The 14,120-nt window shown below is 39.1% G+C and overlaps 1 protein-coding gene and 1 non-coding gene across 4 annotated transcripts in view; both read left to right on the forward strand.

Moving 5' to 3' along the window:
• Positions 1-14,120, forward strand: part of PRCP (prolylcarboxypeptidase) — an 80,633-nt gene that overhangs the window by 2,281 nt on the left and 64,232 nt on the right. The window lies entirely within an intron of this gene.
• LOC118145928 (U6 spliceosomal RNA) lies at positions 4,653-4,754 on the forward strand. Its single transcript, XR_004731412.1, has one exon. It is a non-coding gene; the product is annotated as a U6 spliceosomal RNA (small nuclear RNA).

Raw genomic sequence — 14,120 nt, forward strand, 5'->3', positions numbered from 1 at the left:
TGAGCTTAATTTCTTGAACTCTTGAGGTTTCTGGTGATGGTTAAATGAGAACAGATAACATGTTCCTAGCAGAGTATCTGGCCTCAAGTAGGCACTCATATAATATGTGGTTATAGACCTATGTGAATTTTTGTGGTTGTTGATTGTGTAGAGACAGGTCTCATTATGTTGCCCAGGCTAGTCTTGAACTTGTGGGCTCAATAATTCAGGCGTGAGCCACTGAGCCCAGTGCTTATGTGAATTTTGGATGGGAATTTGTGGTAGAGGGATGTCATAGACTTCCAGAATAACTTAGAAATAACTGAATTAAAAAAAAATTTTTTTTTAAATAGAGACAGGGTTTTGCCATGTTACCTAGGCTGGTCTTGAACTGCTGGGCTCAAGTAATCCCCCTGCCTCGGCCTTCCAAAGTGCTGAGATTGCAGTCGTGTGCCACTGGGTCTGGCCAAGAAACAATTTTTAACCCAGACATTTGAGTTCAAGTTTATAAAGAAGAGGAAACACTTTAATTTTAGCAGAGGTACCAGGAAATAGTTTTTGTTTTTTCCCCTCAGGGAACTCCCTTAAATCAATTCTCTAGGGCATAATTCCCTCATTTGTAAATTAGGAAGGTTGGGACAAGGACTAATGTGTTTTACACTTTACTGAGGAAAATTAAGGGCTCTTTGGAGAGCTGTTTCAGAGGGAAAGTGGATGAAGGCTGAAGTCAAGGCCAAATGTAGGTGCTCCAGTTCCCCTCCTCTCCTTGACCATTTTCAGGTGGCTTTCTATGCTTTTATCTGTTTTGTATGCTGGGATTTTATACACAACTATTTGCAGAGTTCAATTCCTAAAGTAAAACTGGGGGGAGGCTATTGGAATGGAAGATCTCTAAAATCCCACTGGGATTGATGAAAAAGAGAACTATAAGCAGAAAAGGAGAGAGTGAAAGGATGAAAGGGTGGAAGGGAATGAATGATTTGTTAGTACCTTAGTTCCTAATTTATATTCCTTTATTGTAGATTCCTTTCTTGGCCACTGTACTCTTTAGAAATATAATTCAACACTGTTTCTTTTTCCATTTTTGATGATTTGCAAAATCCAGCTTTATTCAGCCACCTTTTGCCCACTGGCTTATATTTAATTTAAATTTTAGGATACAGATTCCATGTATGTATTTAATAATATAATAATTTTTCTTACATCAATTTCAGTTGAGTTTTATTTCATTTTCTGAGGAAAACTTTTACATATGTATTTATTGCATAATTATAATTATACTAGTTGCCAATTTCTGAAGCATTGATTTTTAGTTGGGACTATGCGTAAACTCAACTTTAATTTTTTTAGTTAGAGCACATGAAATACTTTCATGCCTTCTAATAATAAACCTATTATTAAGACTGTAAGGCTTAGTTTTTATTGAAAGTTTAATTTTTATCAAACTTTATTTATCTGTGATTATATTTGCCCCAGTGACCAAGCTGGACCTAGCTGTCCTTCTATGTATGTAAAGGATGTGGTTTTATGGAATGGTCTCTAAAAAGGCTTAGCCCATGGCCTTGTCCCTCCCCTGCTTAGAAATTCCTTCATAAGTCTGATTGCAGGATAAAGCTCAAACTCCTTGGCATGGGAATTCATTGTTCTTTACTATGTAACCCTAGCTGGTTGTTCCAACTTTATATTCTGCCATAACCCCCCATCCCAGCTTGCACTTTAAGCAACCTAACAGACTCAAGTGACTTACACTGTGTCAGAAATTCTGTCTGGAATACCATCCCTCTTCTCCACTATTTAAACTCATACTTCTATTCCAGCAGAAATGTCACCTCTTCTGTGAATCCTTGACTTCTTTAAGGCAATTTAGTTGGTCTTTTTTCATCCTGCACATTTACTTTATTTTATATGGCCCTCCAGCTAGTTAGTACTCTACAATATCTAGAAGAGCCTATAAAAAAACGTAAAGCACAAAATAAATAGTTGTTGAAAGTGAATGCAAGATTATCCAAAAAGAACCTAAACAAAGCAAAGGCTACCATCATTTAATTGTCACAAATCATTTTTATTTTTCTTTTTATCTTTTACTTTAATTCTTTACTAATTATTTTTTCTTCCTTTTTCAAAGTCTTCAAATACTGAATTAGGTAGGAATATTTGTTTTATTTTTACCTGAAATAACTGAATTAGTAAACCAGAGAAAGGATAGTACATCACTTGGACACATCGAGGCTCTGGGTACATGTATGGTATGTGTGGTATCAGTCTCATAAGGGGCTCCCTGGAAATTGTGGCTTATGGTTACAATGTTGCATGCTTACTACCTTGTACCTCCCACCTGAGCCCCTCAGGCTAGAATGTGAGTCCCAAGTCACACATTTTAGTGTGTGATGTAGTGGAAAGGGAGAATGGGTCCTGGCAGGCCATGATTTTTCTCATTGGTAAAGTTGGGAGAAATACTTATTTTATTGTCAGGATTTGTGTCTGTGTGTCTCTCTCTCTACAAGAGAGATTTTTATTAAGGAATTGGCTCATGCAATTGTGAAGGCTTAGTAAGTCCAAAATCATCAGGGTAGGTTGGCAGGCTACCCAGGGAAGAGTTGCAGGAAACCCAGGGAAGAGTTGGCAGGAAACCCAGGAAAGAGTTGCAGGAAACCCAGGGAAGAGTTGGCAGGAAAACCAGGGAAGAGTCGCACTTTGGATGCACAGACATTCCACTGGCAGAATTTCTTTTTGCTTAGGGGAAGTCAGTCTTTTTTTTTTTTTTTTTAAGATGGAGTCTCGCTCTGTGGCCCAGGCTGGAGTATAGTGGTGCAATCTTGGCTCACTGCAACCTCTATCTTCCGGGTTCAAGCAATTCTCCTGCCTCAGCCTCCTGAGTACTTAGGATTACAGGTGCCTGCCACCATGCCTGGCTAATTTTTGCAGTTTTAAAAATACAGACAGTCAGCAAGTACCAGGGCAAAAGAAAAAAGAAAATGCAGATGGGGTTTTACCATGTGGGCCAGGCTGGTCTTGAACTCCTGACCTCAAGTGATCCACCTGCCTTGTCCTCCCAAAGTGAGGGAAAAATCAACTTTTTTTCTATTAAGGCCTTAAACTGATTAGATAAGGCCCACCGAAATTATGGAGGGTAATCTGCTTAAAGTCCACTGATTTAAATGTTAATCTCACCCAAAAAATACTTTCACAAAACATCTAGAATGATGTTTGACCAAATAGCTGGGCACCATGGCCTATAAAGTTGGCATATAAAATTAATCATCACATCCACCAAGGTTGTTGTCCGAGTTCAGTGTGGCAACACATGAAAGCCACATGGATGGTGCCTAGAACATGCCAGGAATTTAAACAACTTAATGGAACAAATGCTAGTTCCTTCATAACTGTGTCCTGAAAATTCACTTCCATCCAAATGTATGACAGTAGTGGTAATGCCTCCTCTGAAAACTTAATAACCACTATTCCTGTTTAACTGCTGATCATTGTTTCTGTTAGAAGTCTGTGTTAGCCCAGCATTAAGCTCATGGTCACTGACTCCTGCAAGTCCTTCCTGCAGCTCCTTCCTCATCTGCTGGGAGGGGAATCACATTAGTGGGCTAAGCTATATGTAAATTTATGTACACCCTTTATAGTTCTGCTTTCAATTCCTGTTCTAGGTTCCCCTTGACCAATTTTTTTTTTTTTTTTGAGATGGAGTTTTGCTCTTGTTATCTAGGCTGGAGTGCAATGGCGTGATCTCAGCTCACCGCAACCTCCGCCTCCTGGGTTCAGGCAATTCTCCTGCCTCAGCCTCCTGAGTAGCTGGGATTACAGGCACGTGCCACCATGCCCAGCTAATTTTTTGTATTTTTAGTAGAGACGGGGTTTCACCATGTTGACCTGGATGGTCTCGATCTCTTGACCTCGTGATCCACCTGCCTCAGCCTCCCCAAGTGCTGGGATTACAGGCTTGAGCCACCACACCCGGCCCCCTTGACCACTTTTGTCACAGAGGCCCTGATGTCTGGTAAAATGTTATGTCTAGCTATGTTAGGTCCCTTGGAAGGGTGTGATGATAATGATCTTTCTCCTCCTTTAAATTTTTCTTCCCCTTTTTCTTCTTATCTGTTCATTTCCTGATGGCCTTCCCCTTAGGCCTGGAGTATCCTGTCAGAAATATTGTATGAATTCAGAACTGATTTCTGTGTTTCGTGACACAGAATCATTTTTAGAAGGGGCCTTAGAGATCATGTAGCCTCCCCCTTAGATGTGATGGATTGACCTTGATCTAAAAGAGAGTCAGAAACTTGATAGAGCTTGAATAGGATGGTGGTTAAAGGCATAGCTTTTACTTCTGGGTGTGGCGGTTCCTAGCATTTTGAGAGGCCAGGAGGTTCACTTGAGGCCAGGAGCTAGAGACCAGGTTGGGCAACATAGTGAGACGCTCTCTCTACAAAAAATAAAAAACAACAACAAACCCCAAAGCGTATCTTTTAGAGAGGCAAACAGATTTGAGAGAAAATTCTATTTCTGCCGCTACCTGAGTAAGTTACTCAAAGGCAGCCCCTATTTTCATAATCAGCAAAATGGGGATAATTGTATTACCTATCCCGTAAGTTTGTTGTAAAAAGAGGTGGTATGTGTAAAGTGCTTATTTAGCACAGTGCATTACACTTAGTAAACAATAAATGATAAACATTTTTATGGTGCTCGCTTTGGCAGCACATATACAGAGAAGATTAGCATAGCCCCTGTGTAAGGATGACACGCAAATTTGTGAAGCGTTCCATATTGTTTTATAAATTAAATATTAAAAAAACAACATTTTTATCTTGCAGTTTCCTAATGTACGTGGCTTTAATTAACCCCTTCACTTTTTTTTTAAATCAATAAGATTAATATAATCAGTACTTTAGTAAATTTTTGGCATAGGAATTCACTTTTTTCTTGCTCAAAATTAATCTTTTTACACAAGATTCTGTACATAAAAAGATACATGAAACTATTTCTGTTTTTCTTTCTATGCTATTTTAAGTGTTAAGAAAGTATTGGGAAATATGGTAATGAATTTACCCTTTTAGGTTTTTGGAAGTACTTTCTTTTTATAATAATAAAAATCTAACACTGTCTTTCTGATGGCTGTGTTTTTTATTTCTTACTAGCTAATGCTAAAATCTAATTTCAATAAAAATTAACTTTAGGTTTTTCACTATCTTGTTTATATTCCTCTGTCAGCATATTGCAGGGACTTTGTGCTTTAGAGAATTTAGACTTTTAAAACATTTTCCAAGTTTGGGTTCTTGGATCAGCCCTGCCACTAACTCACATCATACTCTTGGGCAAGTTGCTTAACCTTTAGATAATTGTACTCATCTGTAACATAGATGGATTGGATCTACTGATTTCTGATACACCTATAATTCTGTTCACTGAGTGCCTCCTGTTTATAGGGCACTGCATTAGGAGCAGTGGGAATGTGGGTACAAGTTCTGTTTTTTGCTATAACATTTATTGCTTTTGGTGAATTGGACCTAAACAACTTTTCCATCTTGACTTTGAAAAAGACACAGACCCATAACATATAAAGTGTTTTTAAATTAAAAAGTAATCAACTCTTCAATTGATACAATATTTATAACATTGCATAGTTGGTATATATTATAATATAATAGAACTTTGTGTTTGTGATTGGAAAGTTTGCTTGGTTGTGGGGTCTATTGGAGAAGAAAGGAGAATCATAGGTAAGGAAAAACATACCTCGATGGTAGATCTTATGGGTCTTCATTCCTAGTGCCTTGCATGGTACTTAGCTTTTTTTTTTCTTGTGGTTCTGAGAGGATATGGTACTTCTTAATAAAGATATTTTGAATTGAAAAAATTGACCATAAATTAAAATGAATAGGGAGTAAGAGATGAGAGTAAAATGACATATATAATGTAAATGTGTCTAATGCATTATTAATAATATACTACCATTTATTGAAAGCTTCAAATACCCTAAATATTATCCTAAGTACTAATAGACATTCATTTATTTGATCCCTATTAATGTCCTGTGAGGTAGATGCTATTATTCCATTTCGTAGGTAAGAGAACTGTCTTTTTTGTTTGTTTTTGGATAGGATCTTGCTCTGTCACCCAGGCTGGAGTGCAGTGGTGCGATCATAGCTCACGAAAACCTTGAATCTCTGGGCTCAAGTGATCCTCCCACGTCAACCTCCTGGGTAGCTGGGACTACACATGTACATCACAATGCCTGGCTAATTTTTTTAATCTTTTTGTAGAGATGGAATCTCATTATGTTGCCCAGGCTGGTCTTGAACTCTTGTTCTCAAGCAGTCCTCCTGCCTTGGTCTCCCAAAGTGCTAGGATTACAGGCATGAACCATCAAACTCGGCAAGCAAGAGAACTATCATACAGAGAGGTTAAATTATTATACTGAGCTATACTGCTTATCTGTACCATTTTGGTTTTTTTTGAAATTAAACTCTGATAAATTTCTAGTTCTGAAATGAATGTCATTAACTTGTTTGTATTATCCAGGATAGGTTAGGTTTTGCTGCTGTAGTAAAATTTATGAATTTTAGTCTCTTAACCTAACAAAATGTATGTCTCTTACTGTCATAAACTTCCAATTGAATGAGCAGGGAGCTGTGCTCATTATGTTCACTGAGAGACTGAGTGGTTGATGGGTTTTCCTTTTTAGCATATCTTTTAATAATCACTTATCTGTGGAAAAAGAACATGGAAGGTCGCATGTAAATGCTCCAAAATGGAAATTACTTATGTCACTTCCTCTCACAATTCCTTAGCCAGAACTGTTTAAAGCACTGTACCCAATCACAGGATAGGGAGACAAAAGTATTGGCTTTGTAGTGCCTAGACAGAGAGATAGCACTAATGACTACCATACTCAATCAGTCAGCCACCCACCCACCTACTCATGCTGATCCAGTACCTTTTATATGTCAGGCACTGGGCTAAGTCCTGGCCACGAAGAGATGACTATATCCTGATGGAGCTCAAATTGTACTTGTTGATCATTCCAATTGCATATACTCAAACTTGTATCTAAACAACATGGAAAAGCTCTGAAAATTGTGTAATGTCTTGGCATTCATCTGACTCCAACTCATGGATTGCTTCAAGAAACAGCCCTGAAGTGAGGCAAATTTTAAAAATATTTTCTTGCTTATTAACTTGTCATCATTATAATAGTGTACTGACCTGTTGTGTATATACAGTAAAGCACATGATAAAGAGGAACTTATTTATTAATACCATTGTTCAGTAATTAAAAATAATTGTTTTGCCTATTTTTATTATAATAGAAACAAAATTGATTTAGAGATTTTTATAATCTCAAGTGTGCTTTGATGAGTGGTGAATAATTGTTAATAAAAAGGATAGTTCTGTATTGAAAATTTTTATTATCTATTTAAAAATATGTTTGTAACAGGAGAATTTAAAAATTTTTCTGATTTGCAATTTAAAAAATCCTAGGTATTGTTTATGAGAAGTGAATGAACATTTATTGATGATCTACTCTGAGCTCAATATTATGCTAAACTCTTTACATCTCTAATTATTATTAACGTAATCGCTTTTTAAAATAGATGTTTTAATTGAATCTGATAGAGGTTAAGTGTCTTAAGCTATTAAAGGACAATATTGTGAGTCACATTTTAATCTGTTGCTTTCAAGATCTATGATCTTTCATTGATATCATGATGCCTCTGTAATCTAAGCAGTGGTAACAAAACTGATGACTCTGTGTCCACCTGTTAGTTCATATTCAGCCTTTACAACAATCCTGTGAGGTACATATCCCATTTTTAGAAGTGAAACTACTGAAGTTCAGAAATATTGAAGAAACATCCAAAATATCCCATTTATAAATATCCTGGGTTTTTAGTTCCAAATTGTAAATAATTTGAGGAATGTCTATAAAATGGAATATTATTAGCCCTAAAAATTATGGTCTTGAAGTATTCTGACAATGTGAGAAAATGTTTATGCATTAATAATAATTAAAGTAGGCAAGATAGCAAACGAAATGTTCAGTGTGTGTCTAAATTCATTTACCTAATTTTTTATTAGGTGAATACTATTGAAGTATTGAAATGTGAGATTATAAAATTAACACAAGACAAAAGTATGCCAAACTGCAGGGTCTTTATTGCCAGATACCACGGAGGACTCATGTCTCTCCAACCCGTGGCCCCGAAAAGAGGGTGACAAGACTCTTTTATACTCGTAAACCACCTCCGGGGGTGGTGGTGAAGGGATTCAGACATTCTGAGGGCTAGTGGATTCTGCAAATCACCTTCTGGGCGGAGATAAGGGTGAGGGGCGGGGGTGGTGGTGAAGGGATTCAGACATTCTGAGGGCTAGTGGATTCTGCAAATCACCTTCTGGGCGGAGATAAGGGTGAGGGGCGGGGATGGGGGTGAGGGGATTCCGGACATTCCGAGGGCCAGGGGACTATTTGACATTCTGATTGTTACTTATGTGGTTCACAAAAGCTAAGATTAGCATTCGTTTACATATTGTCTGGGTAGGGTGGCGATCACAGTCCTTAATTACTTATTCACATTTGGGTTATAGATAGCAGTTTCAACAGAAAGCTGAGGTATGGTTGAGGTATGCAGTTTTATGGGGCTTTTTACCATGTCACACTATATTTGAGGCAATGGGGAAAGAGCATTCTAGGCATGGGGAAAAACGTTCTAGGCACAGGGAATGTCTAGGCAGGGAAGATCAAGTGCAGAAACCCTGAGGTAGGTGTGTTGCCAGTGGGAGGAACTATAAGGAGGATGGTATGTCTGGAAGGACATTCCCAAGGGAATGAGTAATAGAGGAGGACAGAAAGGAGGTTCAGGAAACCAGATAACGTGGGGACAACTGGGCCATTAAGAATTTGGCCATAAATCAGAATGGGATGAGAAGGCTTTGGAGCTTTAGGTGCAGAAGAGTGACATACTCTGATTAATAAGTGTTAAACACTTTGGCTATCGTATTGAGAATAGACTATGGAAGGGAAAGGGGGAAAAAAGAAAGACCAGGTTGTTGCAAAAGTTCACGTTGGAGACGATGGTGGCTTCGATTAGTGAGGTAGTGGTGGAGGTTGAGAAGTACTCAGATACTGGATATTTCTGAAGGTGTAGCTGAGAGGTATAATAAATGAATTAGATGCAGGTGTGAGATAAAGAGTTGAGGATGACAATAACACTTTCTTGTGCTTGGATGGAAGAAGGAAAAAAAAGAAAATAAGTTAAAAAAAAAGAAAAAAGAAAAATAGTTGAGGTTGACTCTAAGGTTTTTGGCCTGAGCAGTTAGAAGGTTGGAGTTGTCATTTACTAAGATGGGGAAAGCTACAGAAGTAGGTTTGGGGAAGGAAGGAGATGAGGAACTTGGAACTTGGTTATAGTAATGGTATTGAATCAAGAATTTAGAAGAAAGTGGGCAAGTAATACAGATTCGAAGCTGACAGTGTACAGATGGTATGTATAAAACCATGAGATTGAAAGAGAGCAACAAAGGAGTTAGTGAAGATAGTCTTTTCTTTTAAAGATGATCTTCTCAACACTGCATATTTAGAAGTCAGGGAAATGAGGAACCAGTTAAGGAGACTGAGAAGGAACAGCTGGAGGAGGAAAACCAGGAGGGTGTGATGGCCTGACCACTTAATGAAGAAAGCATTTCAAGAAGATAAGCAACAGTGCCTAAAAAATGACTAGGAATCGGCCATTTGATTAGCAATGTGGAGGTTATGGTGACTTTGACAGCAATTTTTGTGGAGGGTGGGTGGAGGCAAAAGCCTCGTTGGAGTGGATGCAAGAGAATGGGAGAAGCTGAACCGAGACCATGAGCGTGGTAATCTGAGCAATTTTGCTGTGAAGGGGAGCAGAAATATGATATGGTAGAGGGAGGGGAAGAGGGTTCCCATTTTTAAGATGGGAGAAATAATTGTATGCTAAGGGAAATGAGCCAAGAGAATGAGAAGGTGATGGAACAAGAAAGAAGTAGGATTGCTAGTGGGATATCTTAGGCAAGAGGGAATGGGATCTAGTGAAAAAACAAGAGCATGAACTTGACTGTAGTAATACGGTGTAGGCACGTCACATAGGCACAGATGAAGGTGAGAGGTGGTATGGTAGTGAGAGCTTGTGTGCTGTTTTTCAGAATGCTTCTTTTTTCTCAGTGAAATAAGATGGAAGGTCATCAGTCGAGAATGAGAAAGGGAGAGAACAGAAATGTTCCTCTAGCAGAGAAGGAAAGTAAATGCACTAGGGATGTGGAGTTTAATTGCAGGGTGGCTTTTAGATCTCATATAAGTTAGTAAGCCATTTGATGTGGCTGTATGTTTCTCTAGCTACACTCAGTTCCTTGGGTATGGTTGTGGAGTTGGTGGATTGCCCTTTTGCCAAGTGAGAACAACAAGGTAAGAGAGGCCTGGGTAGTGAGAATTGTATGCAATGGAGTTATTGCAGCCCCTTGTTGCAGCTATTACCGCCTCCCGTGACTATTAGAAGAGTAGACCAGTGGTCCTCGGCGCTTCCTGCAGTTCCTCCTCCAGTGCAGCTTCCATGGGTTGTCACACAAATCACCTCTCCTCTAGTTGAATCACTGTTCTGTTCAGAAACTGCAACAACTCTTTATTGTTTGCTTTATTGAGAACAAAATCCGGTAACGTTTAAGGCCTTTCAGTCTATAGCCCTAACTGCCTTTCCATTTTGCTAATCTATTCAGCACATATGCCCATTCCTTTCCTGTCTCTATGCGTTAGTCCACATTGTTCCCTTTGCCTGGAACCTCTCTCTCCCTCGGGCCTAACCTCTTTTTATCAATCCCACCCAATTTTTTAACCCCCATCTCTAACACTTCCTCCTCTAGGAACTGTTTTTTTCCTGCTGTTTCTGCAGCTTCCTCTGCTGCTTCTGCCTCTGCCTCTCCTTCTGTCTCTGCCTCCTCCAGGAGCTGTCCTCTTCCTCCTCCTCCTTCTTCTCTCTTCCTCTTCATTGTTTCTTTTCTTCTTCCTCTTCGGTCTCCGCCTTCCTCCTTTCTCCTTCCCTCCTACTCTTCCTTCACCTCTTCCTCCTCCTTCCATTTTTTTTTTTTGAGAGAGTCTTGCTCTGTCACTCTGGCTGGAGTGCAGTGGTGTGATCATAGCTTACTGCAGCCTTGGCCTCAAATTCCTGGGTTTGGGTGACCCTCCTGCCTCAGGCTCTTGAGTAGCTGAGACTATAGGCATATGCCACCATGCCTGGCTAATTTTTTTTTTTTTTTTAAAGAAATGAGGTCTTTGCTATGTTGCCCAGGCTGGTCTTAAACTTTGGCCTCAAGTGATCTTTCCACCTCTAACTCACAAAGTGTTGGGATTACAGGTGGGAGCCACTGCACCCAGCCCATTTTTAAATCTCCTGGACAGTATGTGATTTGTCAAATCTTTTTTTGTACTTTTATGGCATATGTCTTATTCTAGCCTTGTGTTATATATAATCTTTTACACTCCTCTCTTATTCTACATTTAAAGTAGGAATCCTGTCTTATAAACATCCATACTTTTCTATAGCACATGTGACATTGTTTTTCCTAGAGTATGGTTTTCACAAATCTGGTGAAACTATATCTTTTCCCCTCCTTCTCTCCAATTTTTCTACACCCTGAGGTAAGGAAGGAGTGTGTATATGGAGGAGGGGGAAGGGTAAGGAAACTTGGATTTCAGCTGTCTCACATTCTTTGGCGAGCATGACAGAATGTCAGATAAAGACTGACCTGCCTGTTTTAATTTTCTTATTTTGGTGTCCTGGAAGCTGTGGCTAGAAGTTTGTGCTTTTCCTTCTTTCAGCATATCTACAGAGAAAGGATTATGGGAGGGAATGCTGCATTTCTTGTTTTTTCTTTGTTTCGTTTATGGGCAACGGCTGAGATGAAGAATGAACACAAGGAAAATGTCTCCTTAAAGGCTACTTCTGTGGTAATTGTGTACCACCTGTATTTATTACTAGAGTGTTAAAGTAAACTTTTCATGATTTTTGTTTTTCATTGTGGAAAGTCGGTTAACTATGTATATTTGTGATTTTGGTTTTTCAAGTGGAAGTCGGTTAACTATGTATATTTGTAAATCCTTACTTTCTATGGCATACATGTTAGTTCAAGTTGCCCTGCGGTGCTGCGGCTGGAGAGAAGCAGCAGCTGTGACTCTGTCAAGCCTACGATGTTATCTTTCCTGCTGCTCATATTGTGCAGATTGCCTACACAGGTTAGGAAAAAACACATTTGTTAAAGTCAGATTTCCTTTGAAGGTTTCTCTGAGCAGCCCTGCAATTTGGTTGTATGTTACGTAGGGGCACAAAAGTGCATTGCATTTTCTCACCCATCATAAGGGTCATGGTCAATACTCCTATAATAAAATATAGGTTAACAAGAGAAAAGCATAACAAATTTATTTAAGCACAGTTTTACGTGACATGGGAGTCTTCAGAAATGAAGACCCCAAAAGCTCAGGGAAAACTCTTCATTTTTAGGCTTAAGTTTGATGAAGAATGGACAGTCCTGTAGAAATGTGATAGAACAAAAAGGGAATGATCTTAGTGGTAATAGTCTGAGTGGGGAAGCTCAGCAAGGTCTGTCTGTTCTGATTCTTCTTGGTCCCTCTGTGTGGCATTCTTTCCTTCTGGATATAGTGTCAGATTTAATATTTCTAGGCTTCATGGCTGGCTTTCAAGAAGAAGGGTCCGAGTTTTTTTTTTTTTTAGATGGAGTCTTGCTCTTGTCACCCAGGCTGGAATGCAGTGGCATGATTTCGGGTCACTGCAATCTTTGCCTAGTGGCAAAGCTTCCTGAGCAGCTGGGATTATAGGCATGTGCCACCGTGCCTGGCTAATTTTTGTATTTTCAGTAAAGACGGGATTTCACCATGTTGGTCAAGCTGGTCTTAAACTCTTGACCTAGTGATCTGCCTGCTTACGCCTCCCAAAGTGCTGGGATTACAGGCGTAAGCCACCACACCCGGCCAAAGGTCCTAGTTTCTATGACCCACCTTGGGGGAGAAAGAGAAGCAGGAGAGAGAAAGCCAGAAGAGGGTCAGAAAGAGACTTTGCTTCTGAGACTCTTCCAGTGTTCTTCAATTCAGAGTACTCCCAAGAAACAATACTTTGGCGTACTGTTTTCTGAGCTCCAACAGATAACAATGAGGGATCACTCTGATAATTGATAAAATATCAATACTTTGTGGTATTGTTTTCTGAGGCCCAATGGATAACAATGAAGTATCACTGTATGATAGTTGATAAAATATCTAACAGTTACATAGTAAAACAAACAGCACAGTCATACATTTATTTAATACATATTTGTTGAACTCTTCCTTTGTGCCATATTCTGAGTTAATAGCTAGGGATAAGTGGAAAGCAAACATAGGCCTCATGTAGCTTAGTGAGAAAGAAGATAGTCACAAGTAATTACAAGTGTGGTGTATGCTTTAAGGAAGTATGGGATGTCTAAAATGGGGTCTAAGTCTGGAGTAGTAGGGACTTCTATAGATGGCAATGATGTTAAAGCAGAGACCAGAAAGATGATTAGGGATGAACTAGGAGAAGGGAGATGATAAAAATTTCTGTCAAGGTAGAAGGTATATCAGGTACAAGATCCTAAGGTAGGAAAGACCAGGCTGTGTTGGAGGAACTGAAAAGACGTCAGTAAAACTGAGATGGAGGGTCAAAGATGATGAACTTGGAGGTTGGCTTCCAACACTGTGAGGTCAGTATTGTCATAATTTCCATTTACATGCACATGGTGTGGATATTCCTTCCCTGTAGCTTTCATTGACTTTAAGAGCATAGCTTTGTGTTGAAATGGTGTGGGACGGAACACAGTTGATCAGAGTATGGTTGTCTTGTATTCATCTTCTGATGGCACTGAATAAATGCCTATTTATTTTTTACCCTGTGGGGAGTTACTCCTCCAACTTTATAGAGGAAAAAGGGCACAGAAGCTGAAGTGATTTATGCATGATTGCATAGCTGATAAGTGATAGAGTTAGGATTTAAACCTGGCTCTGTCGACATCACAGCCTTTGTAACATGTTGCTTCTATATTTCAGAAATAGGTTTTATAATTCATGGCTTATATTTAATTCATGAAGTTCAATCAAGCGT

Source organism: Callithrix jacchus, chromosome 10 (genome assembly GCF_049354715.1).
Source record: "Callithrix jacchus isolate 240 chromosome 10, calJac240_pri, whole genome shotgun sequence".
In the NCBI taxonomy this organism is placed as follows: Eukaryota; Metazoa; Chordata; class Mammalia; order Primates; family Cebidae; genus Callithrix; species Callithrix jacchus.